At 37.3% G+C, this 22,947-nt stretch overlaps 1 protein-coding gene across 5 annotated transcripts in view; it reads right to left on the minus strand.

The window, feature by feature from the left end:
* NLG-5 (neuroligin 5) overlaps positions 1 to 22,947 on the minus strand; it is a 361,805-nt gene that overhangs the window by 70,373 nt on the left and 268,485 nt on the right. For 3 of the 5 annotated variants that reach the window (XM_076621247.1, XM_076621248.1, XM_076621246.1), the window contains 2 exons: positions 19,465 to 19,541; positions 5,350 to 5,535 (listed from right to left, as the gene is read on the minus strand). The gene's annotated coding sequence lies outside the window, so the exon portion shown is untranslated. The remainder of the gene's footprint in view (positions 1 to 5,349; positions 5,536 to 19,464; positions 19,542 to 22,947) is intronic. The other 2 variants (XM_076621249.1, XM_076621250.1) reach the window with 1 other exon arrangement.

A 22,947-nucleotide genomic window follows, 5' to 3' on the forward strand; every position in this document is an offset into this window, starting at 1 on the left:
TTCCTAGGCCCACCGCACACGTGTTCTGCAGACGCTCGTAGCCAGGGTCACATAGGTCTTTTCCACGAAACTATGCACTTGAAAAGACCGATGACACATTGATGGGCCCGACGGCGCCTCGGCTCTCGCGACACTGTTCATAGTTCGCCCGATATTTCCCAGGCCTTTCGTCCATGATACTACATATATAGCTATTATTATGCTATTATGCATAATTGTAATGCTTTTGAAGAGTAAAATCATTGCATTCTGATTTATTAAAATAGATCTTGTCGAAAATAAACAAGTTCCCGGGTATTAGTTAAGAAGAAAATAAAGGACGATTTTGTTTAATATGCCGATACGAATCGACAAGATTCAAATAACGAGTTAATTCATTTTTCGCATTGAAGAACTGAAACAGGATGAATATATCGATTCCCTCTGAGAGTTCTCGTACATTGATTGAACAAAGTGGAAACAGCGGAGGAAAGGAACTGGAAAATTGCATGAATAACGGAACGGCAATTAATTATCTTAATTGTTATCGTACTCAATGACAACTTGACAATTGACGGGCAATGGATATCGTTGATAATTTCATAAATATAAAATGTAGTAATTAATTGCATCGACAGAAGGAAAAGGGTGAAAAATGTTAATGGAAAGATAATTTTGAATTCTGAACCTTTTCGATCCCATTGGTTTAAATAATTATATTTTCAATGAATCAATTAGCGATCACGACAAAGTTGAGAAAAATATTATGACTTGTATCCTTTTACATTTGAAACTTGTAGAAACTTGTGACGAATATATCATTATGCGTTGTATAAAACCTTTTGAAATTTCATTAGTTCTGTATACGAATATCATGATTGTATTGATACAATTTGAAATGAGTTTGAAAATGTATAGGGAATTTGCGAGATACTCGTTGCAAACATAAACTTGGTAAATATCGTCAAAGTATTTTGTCAATTATTCACAGTCAATTATTCGTTATATTAAAAAGCCACGATACGAATATGTATTGTAGTGTGATTACTAATTATACGTTTATATTGTATACCAATTTCTATTAATAATTGTCTGTGCTTTTTTCTTTAAGTTTTTCTTTACCTAACTTTTCCGAGGTACTGTATATGCAAATATTCTTTTCGTTACCATTTTTATTTAACAAGCAAGATTTTTCATTGTGGTATGTGTACAAGTACAAAATTGTATTCTTCTCGGAGACAGAACGTGTGAGTTATTCAAGCACGTATATTTCGATCTAGCTATGCCACGAAAGTAAAAGGTTCATATTTTCAACTTTGCTATCACATTTCTGCCATTTGTACATCTCTTCTCCTCTTCTATAGTTCGCGTCTTTATACGTTCAATATGCATGCGGTGCGATATGTATCCCGCTGAGCTTTTCTCCTTTCCGATTATTAAATATTAATATACCATACGCTATATATATCTTGGATCTTTTCGATCCACACGCTGCCTTGTATCCTTCTATCAGACGTACAAGCATAAAGAAAATCCTCCAACATATCCTCGTATTTTCCCTCAGTACTTTCGTCTCGGTTTTTTCCTTACCATTGTGAAATACTGAAATACGAATCCTTGGTTGGAATCCGTTTTTTCTTTTCTCCTCGTCAAAAGAAGGTTTGCTTTGGAGGTGTAGAAAAAAAGAAAAAAAAAACTATGGAATTTTATCCATTTCGTAATGGTCGAATTAAGAAGCGCAAAACTCCAAATCTTCTTTCTCTTATCTCGCAAGTATTCGTAAGTTTCCTAAATTAATTTAAGATTTTCTATCGAATATCTCCGAAAGCTTATTTATCCGTAAAAGAACTCGTAAAAATGTAGCAGATTGAAAAAGGGAACGTGGATGATCCGTGTCTTCACTGTGCAGTACAATCGATGAATTTGCGGTGACACTCTGAGAAATTTTAAGAGATCCTTTCGAACGATCTTAAACGTCGACATTTCCGAGTGGAGTAAGGAGAGATCCTCCTTATCTTGATTCACCGCAGAACAGTTTGATTCGAGATTGGACCAAGGTATTTCCAATTTTCCCGCGTGGATCGATCGATGCCGCTTTTTACCCCATTCCCACCAATTTAGACTCTTCTTCTTGTCGCATCAGCAAATTAGATTACACCAACGGCTCTTTCCGTTTTCTTTTTTCCCTCGGTTTACTTCATTTACTTCGAGCTTCGATAACTAATAAAGCTGCTGTAACAAGTAATTCAACGTGCTTGTAATTTTCTCTTGAACGACAATTTCGAAGAGGAAAAGATCAATAAAGAATTATAGCAAGAATTTTGGTAAAATGTATTTGCTAGCACATCTCTTACGTACGAACCTTTTTATCGGTTATCATCCAAATTGGAAGAATGTAAACTGTATTCGAGATTGTGAGTAGTCTTATTTCATTTAAGTATCTCAGAAATGACCGAAAATAGAAAAATTGTATAGATAGAAGTATCTTATATTTTGAAATTGAAAATGTATCAGTATAAAGAGATTTAAGAAATTCCGCTACGATATTCTTCATTAACTCCGTAGGCAAATAGATATACATTTACATAATCCGTAGATAAACTGATTCGTTTACGACCCAAGCTTAAGTATTCAATTGTCTTAGACTTCAAAAAAGTTTGAAAAAATTCTGAAATACTTTCCAAAGCCTTTATCATGTTATACAATTCTTCATTGACTTAATGGCGTAAAATTCTTTTTAAAGAAATTCGAGGGTCGTCAACGATTTCAATTTGTCAAAGAAGGGGTTAACAAACCACAAACTAAGGAAAGATAAAATAAAGTATCTTATCCTTAATAATTTCATTTCAAACAATTTTCTCTTCGAGACATTTTTTATACAATATTTCTTGGAGTATTTACAAATGAAAGTTTGAGAATAGTTTGAGAGCCACTGTTGCGTCAGTGGAGACCGAAAATGCTGAAGGTGCTTTATTCCCGAAAGACCTTCCATATTTCTTGCGGCGAATGGCATTTGAGGCCGTACAAAGTTATCGTTCAGACCGGAATAAGAGCCAATAGTCTGTAACAGGTAATATTACAGACGTAATTTCCTATCCGCGTTCTCCTCGGCAAACTAACGGGAAATCCGTCCCCGGGATGGGAAAGGGGATTTTCAAGGAGATGAGGAGATAACGCAAATTTACTGTCCGCTTGTTTTCGATTCTCTTAGCCGGTCTATGCTTACGGGACTTAACTTTGTTTTAATAAACGCGACCGAGTTTCATTGCGGGGCCCTCGCTGGTTTATCAAGCAGGAAGAATAATCCTTCATTTACGGAGGTATTCAGCCACGCCCCTTTTCTCTTGGCTTTTATGCCTTTAACTGAATAGTGGAGAAACACTCACCGCTTTATGAAGTAACGTTAAACCTTCTTTCGGAACTTTCCTTATCGTATCCCTATTGTGAAGCCTGTATTCGTTATCGGTAATCCGATTACGTGGTTTTTTCGTATTCTCTTTCTGATTATCGTTATCGACGACGCTGAAAGCGAAAAACGAGATAGGTCGAAACGCGCGATATGATATGAAAAGATGCGGGGATTTTTAATCCTTGTTATTTGCCGAGAAACTCGAAATCAACATTGTCAGAGTAGAGAGATTTGTAGAGATTTTAGACTTTCTGGAAAAATTCTATGGTAACCTGTTGCTCGCGTAGATCATACGCGGTTTGTTTCACGCCCCGAACGAAATGAAAACGGTAGCTACGCCGTTGCAGTTTAGCTTAAGTATAAAGTACTTCGATTTATTATTAGGCATCGAGCAGTAAAACTGTAGAAACTTTAGAAATCGGATAATACGAAAATCAGCTTGCTTTCCCTTCGATCGATCGATCTCTCGTTTAATACGAATTTTGATAAAGCGTCTATTGTAATTAAATGGCACGAACTGAATCGGCACTCATCGAGATTGTTTTGCGTAAGAATTTCTACGAGGACGAAACAAATAGTTTCTGATACATTTTCGCCTTCGCGATCATAGATATAATCAGAGAAGGCGCCGGTAGAATGGTACGGGATAAGTCAGCCGCGGGCGCAAACTACAACAACTGTTAACTGCATCGACTGTAAACTTTGCCGGTAGTAAAACGCATAAATAATGGAAACTTGGTGCTGTGCAGAGATAATAGAGAACGGGCTAAATGTGTTTCCACGTAGCCGGTGACAATAGATAACTGTACAGTAGAAATGTATAGCATAAGTCAGACACATGCAGTCGCCTTGAAGCGGTACAAACTACTTCAACCATTAGCTTTACTACTTGTGACGGATATCTGTATTTTATCTTTAACGATGCTGTTTTGGTAATTGTAGACACCAGTAAATATCGAATTTTTCTTTTCTTCCATTCTATGTGAACGTGGTTCCACATAATTTAGTCGTATCTTTAGATTAATCCATCAACTCTCGTAATATATTGTAGTATCGTGGACGAAAGGCCTGAGACATATCTGGCGAATTATAAACAATGTCGCGAGAAAGCCGATGTCGACAGGTCCAACAATGTATCGTCCTTCGATCGAATAGTTTCGCGGAAAAGGCCTGCGTGACCCTGGCCACGAGCGGCTGCGGAACACGTGCGTGGTGGGGCTAACACAAAGAACAAAGAGATGCTAAGGGAGAAAGACGAATTAACAGTCAGTGTTGGTTGAGAAGTCAAAGAGTGTAAATCGAGAAGTCAGAGAGTGCGAACTGCGTTGTCAAGAGAGTGTTGCCAGCGTTGTCGTGAGAGCGTGGTCCGCGTAAGAGAGAGCGTTGAATCCGTGGTAACGAGAGTTGCAAATTAACTATCTAGTTGTCTTAATTATAATACGTTACTGTGATTAGTTCCACCATTTAAGTTTAATTGTAATTTATGTTTAATCCATTTATTGTAAATAAACTAATTGTAGTAAAGATGCTACAATATGCTTAAAACTATTCTGTGGTAAGTAGTGAAATACTTGAGTCAGCCACTTTATCGTCAATCACGTGAAACAAGCATCTTGAAAACGAGAGAATAATCTTAAATCCAACGTATATTCTTTCTTAAACGGTGGACAGAATGCTTGAGAAACGATCCATCGTAGTTGTGTCTGAAGGATCGGGGACGCAATTTTCCACGGTGGTCGAAGGCTAGGGTTCGGCGAAACCAAGTAAAATCGTGAGGCAGGACAGATTGAGAGGCAACGAGGGGGACCGAGAGAAATTTACTGCTCGACTCATTTCGCTCTCTCGGAATAAATGGACACTTGTCTGGGTACGATGTAAGCTTGCGGGAAAAGACAAGGCTTCGGTTGTTTATCACCAGAGACAAACGCAGCGATTAAGGCAGAAATAAACGCTTCACTTACCGGCGTCGCGTACGATTCATAAAGCTCTCTAAGTGTCCATCCCCTAGACATGCTAGGCACGAGATCCGTGGATTTCCTTTCGCTACCGACAGTGTCCTGCACCGACTCTGCTACGTGCCACGACGTGGAATTAAATGTCCTTTCACTATCTACTCGACACGGCTCTCGACGTGAAGCATGTCGACGCTGCAACAAAATGAAACGGGCCCGTTATTCTTGGCAAACCGGCATGGGGATTGGCCGAATCGTTGCGCAACCATTTGCGTTCAGCAAAAGAGGACCGACTACGATTTGATCGTGAGAGAGATCGTTACGAATTTAGCAACATAAATTATAATAAATAGTAACAATGGGATAAATAATAGTAACATATTTAGAAACATAAATTATTTCTAAGGAAATTGCTATATTTTTGTTTATCTATGTTGCGTTCAATCATCTCCTATAATGTTCAATAATAAATGCAGTCGTGTGTAAATACTTTTTGCAAGCTATTGCAAAAGATGTATAGAATGTATTATTTAAAATATGCAAAAATTTTACAACTGAAACTTTCGTCTTTAAAAAGGAATATTCCTACTTACTTGAACTTACAACAACAGTTTCGGAGATCAAACGAAATGTCGAAGAAATTTAGAGACTAAAATTTTATTTTTCTATTTAATTAAAAGCTATATTCGCGAGCATTTCTTTGGAGAGATGACGTGGCAATAAATTAAGCTGTTTTGCATCTATGGAGCAGATATTTCGTGGCGCAATGTCGTTCATGCGATGTGTTGGATGAGATATCTTGCTACGTAGCGTTGTTCATGTGGAGTTATGGACGAGACATCTCGCGTGTCTTTTCATTAAGGTGCGAGATATCTCAGTCATAAATTCAGATAAAAATCTGTTCGTGAGACATGTCATCTACGGGCACGCTAAACGGAAGACATTCTGTATCTTGAAACACACAATTTTTTTTAATATTTTTACACGAAAGAATATTCATACTGAAAAACACAAATATATTCATAGATTCAAGGGAAAATATAGTTCATGAAATATTTCACGAAATGAGTTTTTATGTATGTCATGATGTATATATAACACATATATACATATATGAACAGGATGAATTTATGTTATGAAAATTAGACATACACGTAAAATATCTCTTTTAAAGCTTTCTATGAACGAAAGTCTCTCATGAAAAATCTCATTTGCAATTGTAAAAGAATGAGAAACTTCGCGAGTCTTGTAGTGAATTTTAATAAAAAAAAGTTATCACATTTTAAAGTTTAATATTTGGAAATAAGTGGTATTTCGGTTTAACGTGAATTTAAGATGTAAGAGAATACTACGACTTGTCAATATTTCTTGTTCCCTCGTATTTTCTGTAGCTAGTAGAGCTTGTTCTTTTAATCTAGACTTTGATCGAAGAGTATTAGGAGCTTCTTTCAGTCTGAGAAGTAATGTTTCGCGCGATTCCTCGAGCCAGTCTCATCAGTTACACCTAAAGACACTGCAGATTTAATCCGAGTATTATGTGTCAGGCATCGTAAGAGTGTTGCCTCGAGAGAAAAGTTACACTTCTCCTTCGTTGTGTACTTAATCAATATTGATGTTGGATCAAGCCACAATTCATTCGGCGCATTCCTACCCGGCCCTGTATCGGGCCAAGTGACATGTTAAGCTTGCTTTACGACATCGAATAAAAGCATCGAAGTAACGTTGACGACGCAGGGGCAAACGAAGCCAGTGATCAACGATACTCTCCTCAATCTCCAGACGAAGGCATTTCAGAGAATTATTCTTACTCGACTTTCAATATTTCTTTTCAGCTTCTTTTTAATCATATAAAATTCGTTATTTCTTCTGCGTTTGTAAGAAATTTCATGCAATTCAGAAAATTTAACGTTATCTTCCTAATTTCCTCTTTTCAAAGATTTTTGCTACTCGAGATTGTATAATAAATATGTAGATATACAGGGTGGTTGGTAACTGGTGGTACAAGCGGAAAGAGGGCGATTCTACTCGAAAAAAGAAGTCGAAAATATAGAATAAAAATTTTTCGTTCGAGGCTTTGTTTTCGAGAAAATCGACTTTGAATTTTCGCTCGGTACGCGTGCACTTTATCACGTCTCGTTATAACGGATCTCACTGCAATATTTTCAGCAATTTTTGTAATAATAAACTTTATGATTACTTCATATTATTTCATTATGTATTCCTAATTTTCCGTTACGGCAAAAACAAACTTAAACTGCGATAATATCCATCGAGACAACGATCTACAGTGAGATCCGTTATAACGAGACGCGATAAAGTGCACGCGTACCGAGCGAAAATTCAAAGTCGATTTTCTCGAAAACAAAGCCTCGAACGAAAAATTTTTATTCTATATTTTCGACTTCTTTTTTCGCGTAGAATCACCCCCTTTCCGCTTGTACCACCAGTTACCAACCACCCTGTATATGCGTTCAGATTCCGTTTATATATTAGATTGTCGGAAAAGTTTCTTTCGTTCCATAAGGTGATAATAGATGAATAACAATTTCTGTTTTATATTATTTTATTGAATTAGGTATGATCCATTTCGTTATATCTCTATTATTATGTTCCTACATAATTCAATAAACTAATATAAAACAAAAAACATTGTGCGTCCATTATTTCCTTATAAAACGAAAGAAACATTTCGCACAACCTAATATGAATAAATTACAGTTATATGCTGTTGGGGAGCAATTGCACCTTCTCTCTTAAACGTAAAAATTAAAGAAATTTCATTCGCCTCTTACGTAGAATCCACGGCTGATCAAAAATTTTTATATTATTCGGTACAAGTATATTTCTCGGTACAAGTATTTCCTACATAGCGAGTCCACAGCGAGTATCATCAAAGTACAGTTCGTTTATTAGCAAGAATTTGAAGCAGGGTGGCGGTATTATTTTAAAATTCGCACCAGACAGAACAAACGCGGGGGTGTATGTGTGAAATCTGCTCGTAACAGTATCGGAGAATCATTTTCCAACATGAGACCAGTGTGTTCACCATGGACGAGCCATTTCGGCTAAATAAAAGGTACGATTATTGGTATATCTTTGTCGTGAAAGTAGTCGTTGTCGCGATTCATTTACCGTGGCTAGAAAGTGTATACGAAAATACTTCTTGAGTGTGTATCAGCCGTTATGGCTCGGCAATCTAGATTTCTATGCACATCGCGACACACTGACAATTCTATTACACGTTCGCCAACCAATTATCATATCGATTTCGAATCTGATTACATTCGAACGCCTATTTCCTTGCAGTGTGTATAATCGCCGAGTAATCGATATAATTATACAATTCTCGTGTCTACCTCGTCCTGGATCAACTGATTAACGACTCAAGTATCGCCAATATGCATTCCGATGTTAGTTTCGAGGCAAGACCGTCTACGAGACTGTATGTACTAAATTATAGAGTCGCTCGAGTATTATGATTAGTTATAGATTATACGATTAGCTAAGTAGGGGAGATGGGAATTAGATATTACAGGCGAGGATTAATTAGTTACGAAATCAGGAAGTTTGGGATGTTGTTGCCTGGAATTTTGAATTATTTATATAAATTTTCGTGTCTCAAAGTGCATATTTAGAATTTATTATTTTTTATTGGTATCTTATCAATTACGAAATGATGAAATCAACAAGTTCGCAGAATCGCACTTACAGATCATGTTCGTAGTATTTTCAATTTTCCATATAAATTTCGATGTTTCGATGATAGAAATCTGTTATCTCACACGATAGAGTCGCAACTGTTTCACAAATCGTAGAGTGTTGTACAGTGGTATTTTTACGGAGTTACGTGATTTTTCGAAAAGAATAACAAGAAAAAGAGGTAAAGTGAAAGAGGATATATAAATTCAGTGAACGCTCAAACAGTAAAGTAAAATATCAGATAAGCCCACAGCCGTTAAAAGGACACGGAAGTGACAGGGATAGTACGGAGGAGGTGGGGCGGCACTTCATCGATCGGGAAAATCGATCAAGAGAACGTCCATTCGTTTGCCCGATAAAAACTTTCTCAACGACTCTCTCCAGTCCTACCTTCTACTTCACATCTTTCCCTCTCCCCTTTGTTCTACTACAATATCTTTTATACCACGACCTCGTTTTCTCGAAGGGTTCGTAGAACCCGTGACTGAAACCGAGGCCAGGGCAAGGGGGGACATTTGAAACATTAAATTCTAAATGAAAAGGCATCTCGAGCAAGACTTCGGAATTTCAGGTCGCAACGATAGAGAGAAAGAGAGGGAGAGAATAAAAGGAAAAGGGAGAAATGGCATGGGGGAAAGAATGGCGTAAAACTGAAGCTGTAAAACGTGGCCAGAATCTTTCACGGTAGATTCAACGGAGTCTTCCTTCGTGTCAAGGCTTACGCGAAAGGAAAGATATTCGAGAATGCTCGGGACAACTTCCACTTTTACATAACGCTTCATCCGAACGAAGGTGAAAACTCAAGGTACTTGGTCAAAAATATGTTTGCCTGGTGACGCGAAGAGCTATCTCAGTTATCTAAGGTTCGATGTCTTCGAATTCTTTCTTGAATTTTGGACAGAATAATCAAACTTGTTGTATATTATGAGACGCCATCTGTATTTAATATAATAACGAAAAAATGAGAAAATATCGTGTACTTTAAGTCTAGCAAACGAAGCTTCGAAGCTCGATTGAGGTCGTGAAAGTCGTATTCTTCACACTCGAGGTCGCTCGAGAATCGTACAATGATCATCTTGTCATTCGGTCGGATCACGTAGGTGATCGAAGTCACGTCTCTGATACTTAAGGTCACTTGGTGGTTGTGGTTGGTCATTAACGTAGTATCATGGGTAGATAAGGACGTTTGAGATCGACGCCGTGACGATAGCTATCGAAGATGAATGGATCCTTGGGTTTAGGTATTAATCGACGATCGACCGTCGAGTGTTTCGTTTGTTTCGTATTTGTTTGATATTAGGTGATATGATATCATTACGTGATATCATATCGGTTCCCTTCGACTGAAACGAGTACGTTTTGCCTTTATTTCGTAATTAGAATACACGTTGTTAACACGTTGACTGCCACGCGTGTTTTCAAAGAAATCTCCGTCAGGCCACGCGTACAGCAGTACCAAGCGTTCTCTGCTAGGTGCTCCCATCGATATTTTAGTAACGCGAATCGCTCAAGTGGTGGTCTCGAGAATGATCTTTCGTTTCGTTTGTTCGCAACATTAAAACCACTAGCTGTTGTCGAATATAACGAAGGAAAGCGCGGTACAGATTATTCCGACCAAATGGTTTCTTATGCCACCACAGCTAGGAAAGGAATCAAATGGTACAGAAAACTTGGCATTCGATTCTTTCTGGGAATTTCCGTTGTAAACGCTTTGACGGTTTACGAAATTGCAACAAGAAAAAATATAAATATTAGAATATTTAGACGATTATTAGTTGCAAAATTATTAGGGTTGTCTGAAAATACAAAAAGTCCTTGTCTTCGACGGAATCAGCGTAATATCGCCGTTTGGAAAAACGATTCCGGAAGAAGCATTAGACGCGCGTGCAAACTATGTTATGCAAATAAAAGACGTCGAATGGACCGAACAAAGGCACAAAAGAATTTGAAGAAAACAACGACTTATTGTCCAAATTGTCCCGACCAACCTCAGCTATGTATAGAATGCTTTAAAGTTTTACATTCTAAATAATTTTTTTAATAAACCATTTTCGTATTTTTATTTTATAACAATTCAACTATTATTACAACTAATTATTAATCAACAATTTGTTATTACGGAATATCTTTTCAAATACCTACAACGATCCTTCGCAAGTAGTCAAATAAGCGACATCCGAATATGGGTTACGTGGCCTGACTAGAAACTTTGCTGGCACCCGAATACGGGTGTCGTGGCAGTCAACGTGTTAAACACGAGAAAAGACACGTTCGAATGTTACTGTAAGTTCGATTGAATTCATCGTCGAATCAGCTCATGTTCCAGAATCGCCACAAGTTAATCATTTTCGTTGTCTTTTTATCTCATACTTCGTGTTACCTGTTCCCCACGAGGAATAGTAGTGTGAATCAGTCATCTTTTCCGGCCACGCCACTGGGGAGGAGAACGAAAGCGGTTGGAGGCAGCGATCGGGGGAAACCGATGATAGAAGTGGACCGAGAGTTCGTCCGGGCACGTAAGACGATAAATCATGCGGTTACAACACGTCCATGTGAATGCGCACATGCATGAATTACACCTGCGGTTATGCGTATGAATGTGTATGTCGTTCACGAAAATGTAGTTAGTATCCGTGTGGAACTGCATCCGTATACAGGGTGCTTCTAAACTGATAACAGAACTTTCGTTACGAATTTCATTCACTTGTACGAATGCATTTGAAAGATCGAGAGACAGAAAGATTATTCGTATCCTTTGTAGCTATATTTCTTTCATATTTCCATCAACGGAAACAGGTTTCAGTTGAAAGAAAAATTTGATTTCCGCGTTCGCATGGTAGATCGTTTCAATCTCTTTGAAGTAAAATTCTTCATTTGCTAGAATTGCTTCCGTAACAATGCAGCCTGTTTGTGCATACAAATATTGGTAACGCATATCCAAGTGTTCGTAGCTATATCGTAGCTGCTGCGCGTGTTTGCACGCACAAGTATAAGTAGATGCATACGTTTGCTCTCTATATATTTGGTTACGTTCGCGCGCACATACCAAATTGCGTACATACTGTCTTTTACATACTACGCATACGTATAAACGCAGAGTATGTAGAATTAAATAGATATCGCGATCGAAAAAGCAGTTGCACTTTCGAGTATTCGTGTGTTTTCTCGGATCAACTTTATCGGTGGATTCTCTCAAGTCTTAATTAACCTTCAGAGTCGTTCAATTATCGATACGAAAATTATTTTACTTTATATTTTGCTTTCGAAGCGCTTATCGTGAAAACTTTCATCTCCGAAGATATTTTTAAGCGAAAAGTATTACGAAAATTATTATAGATTTTCTGAAATTACAGTTACTCATCGAGTTATCGATATAAAAGTGATCTTAAATTTTTATTGCATATTTTATTTGAGCGTGTATACTGAAATTTCTGTTTCTGTAAATGTTTCTAACGAATGGAAATTATTGCTAAATTAATGGTAAGCAGTTCTAGATAGTATTATTTATTTATTTATTTATTATTGCTTAGTCCGTGCCTTTCGGCTTTGGACGAACTTTCGGTTTTACATCTCTTATGTCTACCTCCCCTCTTTTCCACTCTATTCTATTGCACTACCTTTCTTATTCTACCTCTAAAAATTAAAAATTAGTAACTGTAAATTAGCAACCAATGACTAAAAACTGTCAGTTCTAGATAGTATATTTTACGATTATAAATGAATAAATTTACTATAGATAATAGATAACACAGTATACATTGAATTATACGCACTAAATAATAAATCGAATGATCTCTGATGACCTATTTCGCTGTCTTAAATCAAATAGTAGATGTAACTGCTGTCAGTCGCATTGCACGGTTGGTACACCGTAAAATTTTATTGTGCAGCTCGACGCGCGTACGTCGAACAACGTCGCGCAGCAGATTTTTCTCGCGCGTAACTTTCCGAATAAAACGAAAATAATAAAATATCGAGTTCGAGTGGAGCATAAACTCTCGCGTCCTTCGTTCGCAGTCGTGATAAAAGCGACTGCCGAATTTTTCAAGCCCGTGAATCGCAGTAATCTCTTCGACGATTCGGCAAACTAACTTTCTGTTTAAGATCATAATCTATAAAAACTCCACTTTTATAGTGTCTATGATGCAGACTATAGTATGATTATTGCGTGATTATGTACACACGTATTAGGTTGCCCCAAAAGTGTCTTTCGCTATCTGCACGTAGCTGCTTTATCCGGCAATGTTTATACGAACATGAAATCTAATCTGTCAAATGTAAATGGCACAATGTAATAGAACAAAATGCGTCATACAATTCAATAAAATAATATAAAACAGGAAATGTTGTGCATCTATTATTTTCATTAAGACGAGAGAAACTTTAGGGTCAACCTAATATTAAACATGTTGTTTATACATTCTATAGCATAGCAGTGATAGACAGATGTTTTGTATATTAAACAGTATAATAATGGAGATGTATTTTTATCGGTTAGTTATAGTTATCCAACACAAAATTCAGCTACTTTTAAATTATAAAAAGTACTTAGGGAAAGTTGTACAAATTTTTAAAGTCGTTAAAATGTATGAAAATTGATTCAGAAATTATTCGTGTTTATATTGTTAACTATCGATTGTTAGCTTTTTAGTGAAACAGAGAGAAAAGTGGACATTTTAATAACACAGTTGAATGATTTGAAAATTTCTCGCTATTCTTCTCGACATTTGCTAACAACAGTTTGCTTTTTTCTGTTTTAATATTATACGATCTCGTACATTCAGACATTTAGAACCCCAGGATTATCCATTAAATTATAACAAGGATATCTTTTTTATTGCCAAGATGATAGAGATCAATTAATAATCTTCTACTTGAGATCTATTTATTCTATAATTACCTTTATAATTACTTCTATAATTACTTCCATAATTAATTATAATTTTCTTGAAATCTATAATTACCTTTTCTTATTTACATTATTCTTTTAATAATGATGTTTCGAAGAACACACGAAGATCACAGGAGAATAATATTTCCTCATTGCAGCGTGACTTTCTAACGAAACACGAACAACTCTAATGTGACGTGATAGCATATTGTTAAAGTTTTCTGGAAGCCAAAGTTAAGCCAAAGTCAAGACCAGTAATATTTAGAAAACTTCGTAGGGGATGAAAAAACGTATAAAACATGCACATGAAAAACAATAAATGTCCAAAAATATTCGCACTATAAATATTTCCCGCACTACTCTGTACTCTCTACGCGTTAAGATTTTATTTAAAAAAAAAGATGCCATTTCATACGTATCAATTTTGTCATAACGTTTCTCGAGCGTCCCTTTGTCGATCATTTTCCACAATCCCTTCCATTTCTTGCTCCATTGCTCGTGTATTCCGAAAAGAGCTCGCAATTCCGCAACTAGTCGAGTGATCGCGAAAAGGCTAGCAATGGCATCCCATTGCAAAATTCTCCCCTCTCCGTGAAAGTTATGCTCACGCGGACTGCACAAAAGTTAGGCACGTCCGCACACGATGGCCGATTCTCCTGCAGTATCGCCGACCATCGCCGTTCCAGAAGCGTATCTCGGGCGAACGAAAACTTGGCTATCGTTAAGCAAATTGATATCGGCCGTCGTCGGAAAGTTTCGTGCCGCATAAGCTTCCTTTATGGCGTGCACGAAAACCGTGAACCGTGTACGTATCTGCGCGGCCGAGTTCGCGTAACGCACGGATTATTGGCGCGCGAACTTCCGCCCGAGAGTTCTGTGTCGTCGATAGAACGTTCCCCGGAACGAGATTCTGGATTATCGGATGCCGACAACCGGCTTTCCAAATTGTTTCGACCCCGTATCGAAACTTTCAACAAGGAAATTTATTTCAATTCCAGGAGGAGCCGGAACTGTTCAATCTCTCTAATTTCTCTTCCACGACTGCGACACTTATGTCATCAATTTTATTAAAATCAATCATTAAAATAAAGAATATCGTCACAGGCTGTTGAAATTATTACCCAATGCGAATGAGCTTCTAATTTCTATGCATTTATGGAAAATTTGAAGATACTAGAATACGCAATTTGATTGGTTTTATTAAATTATATTCTCAAAAATATAAGTTTGCATAAAGATTCCCAGTCTACTTGTGAAAGAATTCACGATATACGTATATCTGTGATCTCTTTAATTTTGCGATTTAACAACATATTAATCAGATTAATTTGCGACTAATGGTATTCATTATATTTACGATTGCTCTATGTGCGATTTAATATCGCGTCCTAATACGCGAGAAAGTTGCCGCAAGTCGAATGTTTCCTGGCAAGATTTTTCTCTAATTTTTGAATGACAAGGAATTGGATTTATTGGTGGAAATTTGGACCGAGTTGTTTTGCGTACACGATACGTTAAAAGCTCTATCTATAGCAAATGTGCACGTTTACGAGTAATAACTGTGCTTCGGCGCTTCGTTGGGCGGATAAATAAATAGCGTATGGTTTGATAGGTATCAGGTTCGTGTGTATTTTGAATGAATGAAAATGGGGAATGTTTTCATATTCGATTTTGTATCCATTAGTAAATATATTTTCATTGCAGCATATTGATGATAAATGTTATACATACACATGGACGATGGTTATATGATCTTTATATATTTTACGATGGTTATATGACGATGCTTTCCTATACACAGGGTGTCCTAGATTTAAACGATCAAACGTCGCCAATATGTTCTATGAGTAAGAGTAAGTAGAAAACGTTATATAAACACAGGCCTGCAAACACTTAATAAAAAGGTTATAACAAAAGTACGAAACCAAAAATTATTCGAGAGACGAGACGTACGAAAGACTAGACAAACATTATCATGGAAGATGGATTGGTCTGGGAAGATACATTGTTTGGCTCGCGAGATCGCCAGATTTTATACCTCACTTTTATTTGTAGGGAACAGTGAAAACGATTGTGTATCGCACAAGAGTCAATTCGTGACAAGAACTGATAGAAAGGATTAACGATGAATTCACTGAACCGAAGCAAGATAAACATGAAATTCGGAGAGTGATAAACTCAATCTCTTTACGATGTCAAGCTTGCATTCGAAACGGGGCATGGTATTTTGAAATTTAAACATAAACCAGCATTGTTTCTGTAGAATAAAGCGTGATAATAAAACGTTTGTGAACCTACGTTTATGTTACATTTTATTCTCTGATTTCTATTCATATAATACACTGGTGAAGTTTGATTAAACTTGAGACACCCTATATATTGAAAATGATTCACCCAGGAAGCTAGAAAGCTTCGATCTATACAGAATCGTGTAAATTTTGTACAATTTCTAATTTGATTATTGGATAATTTTGAGTCGCCGTTTCCATTCTATTGCTATTCTATTCCTAATTATTTTCTTTCATTTCAATGACAATTAACGAACAGTCCAATGGGAAAGATTTCTGAAAGTTTTTAAACAACTTTTTAGTCGTCTTAAATTTTTGGACAGCTTTTTAGGCATTTGATACAATTGAACTAATATTGCCAATGATAAGTAAATTTTACAAATTACAATTATTATAAATTACAATTAAAATAATAAAATCACGAGAGTAACGCGTATTTCTAATGGAACGAAATTTTGAAATAGATTTTACAAATTAAATGTCACTTTATTATCTTACAATTAACTAACGAGAAATTAAAAGAATTGTAAAAAAGAAGTCTATAATCTACGATCTAATTAAATTTATCAATTCATCGATACTATCAGTTGACAACTTATCATGCGAGAGGTTTCTGATGTTTTCGAATTATGAACGATATTTCTGCCACGATAAAGTATTCAACGATCATTTTCAAGTACTAAACTCGGACGTTGAGCGTGTTGACGGAATATTAAATTCGGCCGGAAGTTTTCGAGCACCCGTTGCATGAATGCGACCGGTTCGATAGCGGGTGGCATTGTTTCCGAATTCCCATTATAAGCGCGTTCCGATTCTAGCGAGTGGCTGGCTCCTTTGTCGTCGAGCGAACTTTCGGTCGGAGCTTTTCGTCGCGTCGTCAGGACGACGGTGTAAGAGTAACGGCGGCTTGGTAGTTTGTTATGCCAGCCGACTACGCTTCGTGAACGCGTTAAAATTGCACGCGTCTCGAATTCACTGGCGTAATTCGCGCGAAACAGTCCCCGGTATTGCACCGTGAATTACACGAAAAGCCTTTCTTTCGACGCGCCATCAGGATACGTAAGAGAAATTACGAAATCTCGTTCGTGGAAGAAAAAATAGTAAAGTGGAAACTCCTGTCGTGATACTGGAAATTTTCGCGTCTTGCCTTTGTACAATCGAAGCTATTTTAATCTTCGAATGCGATACAGGTATCGCTAGGTCATAGAAGATCGGAGTTGTTTAATTTTGAATTACGGTCTTTTGTTGAAGTTGACTGATAGAGGTACGAGTGGATGAATTTGTAATACAAAAATATATTGAAATAAGTATTGGTATAAGTATAAGCATAGGTATAGTTCATGCTGATCCAGATCCTCACTTTTACAGCGTTGCAATACAATAAAGCATAATGGGGAGCACATTCATATAATTGTCGGGTTGGCGCTAGTTTTAGGGGCGCGTTGCGTATCTTTATTAGGACAAGCCATCGTAGTTGTTCAGTGAGGTTTATATTTACAATTATGTGTACAAGTGTTGATTTGACAGGGTTTAACGATTTAACGTGTTTATTAGACACTCTTAAAGTAAAGACAATGTTCTTAGGTTCGAACGAATCCACGGTCAACGGGATAACTCTTTGTACAATCGAATATGTTTTGAAACTCAAAGTGACGTTAGCTGTGACGCATGGTATCTTTCAGACTGACTGACCAGACGTTGTGAATAAACTCTCCAAGGAGATCGTAAGAATAAAAGACCGACACGATCAGGTTTGTCAGTTGCGTATTGACCGGGGTTATCGACAAAATTCCAGGCGCCGTCACTAGGCAGGCCCACGTAGAGCCGTCATTGCTCCTGCCCCGGGGCTTGTTCGTTAATACAGCATGTGTCCCTCGATATTGGTACTTCTACTGTTAAGTAAAACGTTCATCCCGTGACCGTGGCTACGTTCGGCGACCAGCTGTGTCACCTGGACCCCAAGCCCACTGTCACAAACCTCGGGCAGACATAATCAGATCGTATCACAACAACTACTTCTAAGTTCTATTATTTAAGTACAGCTATAATAAATAGTTTAGACCAAAGTATCGGGGATCTTGCCAAAATTCCAAAAGAAAGGCCCGTTGTCCCTACATCTCCGACATATTTATAGCAAAGGACATTACCAAAAAGCTAACCTTGGTGCGTAGCTCTAGCTAAAGGCTACAAGAAACAGCAATAGAAATCTACTTATAGCTCGTTTGTTTCTAGACCTTGTAACCCAAAACAAAATTTATATTCAAGGGCACAATAATATGCACCTCTCGTTATTTTGAATCTTTTCACTTAATTCTGTTCTCTTCGTAACAATGGTCTCCAGGTCACAGATATACGAAAGAAAAGATGTAGAGTTTTTTTAAGTAATTACTTCAACATCTTTTATAAAAAATATTTAGGCATCTATACTTTTAATATTTGCACTTTTATAAACAGATGGAGATTGTATCATTTACGCGATGGACTATGATTTCTATACTAATTATCCGTCCTGATACATACGTATATATTGTTTATCTGACCACGTATGGCCAGTACGGTACTTGCGTGACAGGATATGATTACTACTCGCTACTTGTCTGACAAGGTATGCCGTGTGACAGTGTTTATGTGACAAGGCACAGGCCCTATATTAATTGTCTGTCTTGATATGGTTCCTATATTGTTTGTCTAACTAGGCGTGGTTCCTGTATTACTTGTGGCATAGGGCTGGTTCGCATACCAATGAACTAATTAGTTATAACTCTCAGATTATTAGGTTGTGTAACGAGTTCGTGTATCCTTAAGTAATGTACGCGTTTCATGGAATGTAACTTCATGTTATGTAAATGAATCACACAAAAATGATCAAATACATTGTCAATCTTTCGTACAGCGAGATATGTTTACTTGATATGTTCATAAAAAATAATAGAAGAAGCTGTAACGTTATATACATCGTATTCATCGCATGGATTCTATGATATATCAAAGTAAGAACACATGACATTTCTATTAAAAAATCGCGAACGAAATTATGATTCAACCCTAAGTACTTCTGACCATATACCATGATTTTATACTACTTATCCGCCAAACGGGTTATCTATACTACTCGTCTAATTCTATTGAATCTTTTCTTACTCTATAACTGTCTCGTGACGAGAACGAATTGCAAACGTACAAATTACCGTTTTCAATTATCACGGAAATTAGCAAATGAACACTGTGAATGTTTTCATGACTCACTTTGTGCCGAACTGGTATAAGATACTCGCATGGACCGCCGTCGAATACATCCAATTACAGCCCGCAACAATTAATCACTGAAACGAGAAGTAACTGTCTTGAATACAGCTGAATCCACTCGGAGGACTAAGAAAATGGTCGATGCGGAGGAGAATTGCGAGGAAACGTTACGATGCGTCGTAAAGGGAGACACTTCGAGAAGTTACGAGTGGCTCGTAGTCCACTCGGAATCACCTCGAAGGGCCTCGAAGGAAATTAAGATGGACTACGGGACAGCGTAATGGCGTCAAAATTGTTCCCACAATTTCTTGGTGCTTCCGATGCGTCAATATCGAATAAAGACACTAACTGCAATCCGCAGTAACCCGAACACGCGAATGCCGTCCGTTATATAGGAAATTTCTTGCTTGTTCATGAAGCTGTTGGAATTTGAACTCGTTTAATAAATTTGTCAAGGAAAAATTGTTTTCATCTCTTGCATGAATTTTTCATGACTTTCGTAATTTACTTTTCGTTTTCAGCAAATTATATCCTTTTTACCGTATAACAATACTTTCATCCAAGTTGTGCGCGATCAAGCGATCTTATTCTCCTCTGTCTTAATTCAGTTCCAGAGTAAACACTTAGGAAGTTGACGTGATTCGAGAGTGATTTTATACGGGGGGAAATTGATTGCTTCCCTTGGAAGATTAAAGGGAATGCAGGACAGGTTTGGTCAGACATAAGTAAAGAACGAAGTGTATGTACCAGAATAAAGCAACGTGGAAATAAATTCTATTATATTATAGATAGCAACCAAGGATCAAAGTTTTGTTTCATGGAAGTTTCGAAGGTTCCAAACTTTCCAGTTAATATTATTATATATAATATATAAACTTTCGAACTTTACAGCGTAATATTCGTCGATAAAAAATTTCTAAAAATTTCAACGTTGTTACGAAGTGTGCTGAGAGAGTTATCAGAGCTACTACCGTCTATTAAATTCCATACTCAGGATACCAACGCTAAGACTAACTTTTACTTTCTTAATATAATATACGCTGACCACAGCGCATCTTTAGTAGCCAACGTACAATTACATTTTTAAATTTAAGCGTGCACGAGGCGAGTTAGCAGCCTTAAACAATAAAATAACGATTATCTTAAATTTTGTATGACTTGCATGAAATGCGTGAAAGTAAAAATATACTACGCAGTGTCATATTCTTTGCAAGTATGATAAATTTCGAAATAAACGAGTTTATACGATAATACGCGCGCAAGATTGCGAGTTATATTCGTTTCTTTTTATATAAATGTTCCACGAATATTTTCACGTATTTCAGTATCGAAAATTAAAGAAGAAAAACTAAATGATGATATCTTGATAATAAAGGTAATATTCTGTTTAATGCTATTCTATCTAATTAGCCCATCTAATGCTCGATGTACGATATTAAAAAGAACCCGAAGACAGTATCAGAATAGTAAATAACGAACGTTTAAGTTACCAAAAAGAAGAACTCGATGACAACAGACAATATCGATGATATCCCAAAATGGTCTACACATTTCCCTTGTAAACTCACCAAAGACAATGCATCGAACCTACGTAAAAGAAGAACCGTGCAAACGAAAGGATCGTTATCTTGATGAATATGGGAAGCATTTGCCGAAGCGACAGTACGTTTCCGACCCCGTGAAATCCAAACGTCCGGTCCTGACGGAGGCCGCATTTCACACTGTGCATTCGCGTCCAGCCCCGTTCGGAAGCATCGTCCAGGACAACGGAAGTAAGTGGGCACAATCGATCGATATTTCCTTCCTGGCTTGGCACGGTCAGCCCGCCAACATTCGGCTACACGCGACTGGCTGGCTCGTCCGACACCGACGCGACGCGATGTCTCTGTACGCTGACAATCTCATGCATTATGGGCATCCTCGAGGCTAGGCGACTTGACCGGATCGTAGAAACGAGGTAGGCCAGCCGATGGACATAAGCTACACCTCCTCACGATCACCGCCATCCTCGTTCGTGCCCCTTTGTGCAACGACGCTATCTGATCACCGGTTACGGTATTCTGGCACGAAGATTAACGTTCTTAGACGTTATGGGGCGGTTCGCCGTGAGGGAGGAATATAGACGAGAATGGGACCGTCTTCGAGGTTTGTTAGGCGACTGTGCGGCGAACACCTTGACACGATGATGAATCGAGCTGCCGTAATAATTGAACGATGTGTCGTCTTTATTTTGGCGGGATCAATTTAAAGTTTCGTTAGATTTTAGCTTTTAGAATTTTGTTTGTTAGTTTGAACGTTTCAAAATACATACAGCACATCCTGTTTAACTGGAAATATTACGTTCAAATATTTGGAAAAGTACGAATGATATGAAAAATGTTTTCGACAATAGTTGCAAGATACACAGGGCTACATATTGTGCTTTTATCTATTTTATCTTAGGTTATACAACGTTGTTTATTTTTCTAGTTAGATTTAAGCATGTCCGCGACGCAACCAACACTCATCGAAGCGGATAGTGAACAACGTCACTGTCATCTAAAATTACGAAACTTACGAGAGTAGCATTTACAGTATAGCATTTGTTTGGCAGTTTGCAGCAGTTGCATCGCTGTTGCAACGTAACTGTGATATTTTAGCTTTATGAATTTAGTATTGCGATACTGTAACAATCTGTGCATGCAGAATCTGTAAAATTTATCAGTGTCATCATATTCTTTCAATAGACTTCATCAACATGTATTATATTTTATGTTTTGAATTTATAATCCGTAACTTTTTCACCGGTTTTCCAAATGTGAATGGCGACGAAGCGATGAAATTTTCGCGAAGCAAATATGAAACACAAATTTCACGCTCGTATTTATTATATAATATATAAAATCGATTCTAAAGGCCGATGGCATATCTCGTTTCTGTTTTTCCTTTTCCTTGTTTATATCAACAAATGCCGTTCTAAATTATTGCGTCCCATTTCGTTTTGTTTCTCCGAGGAAGTGGATGCTAAATCTTCTTCTGTCTAGAAAAAAATTATAATTAAAAAGAATCGCGCAGGGAACGGCAGATGTATCACGTCAGTCCCGTGACGTTCATGCTACTTCGCGAGATATATTTGTAATTTTAAAAAATATATCAAGCGCGTGATGCTTTTAACGAGCACTTTTCACCAAGACAGCTGCTATTTCTCCAGGGAGGAAAGATCGACTGCATCAAATAAGAAGAGCAATAATAAAGGAGAAGATAAAAGTAGCTTGTCGTTGTACATTTTGTACGCAGTCGATTATCGTTATACGCATTAAAACTTTATTTCCCTGCAAATTAGTCTGCATAAAAACATTTGCCATGGGAACTGCAACAGAATATCTCGATGATTATTCTCTCTTTTCCCCTTTTCATTATTCACATCTGCACGATTGGTGCTTCCATTTCAGCGATTGTATCAATTTTCCACGAAAATTCATTAACAATATTTATTAAATTCGA

Source organism: Bombus vancouverensis, chromosome 9, assembly GCF_051014615.1.
Source record: "Bombus vancouverensis nearcticus chromosome 9, iyBomVanc1_principal, whole genome shotgun sequence".
In the NCBI taxonomy this organism is placed as follows: domain Eukaryota; kingdom Metazoa; phylum Arthropoda; class Insecta; order Hymenoptera; family Apidae; genus Bombus; species Bombus vancouverensis.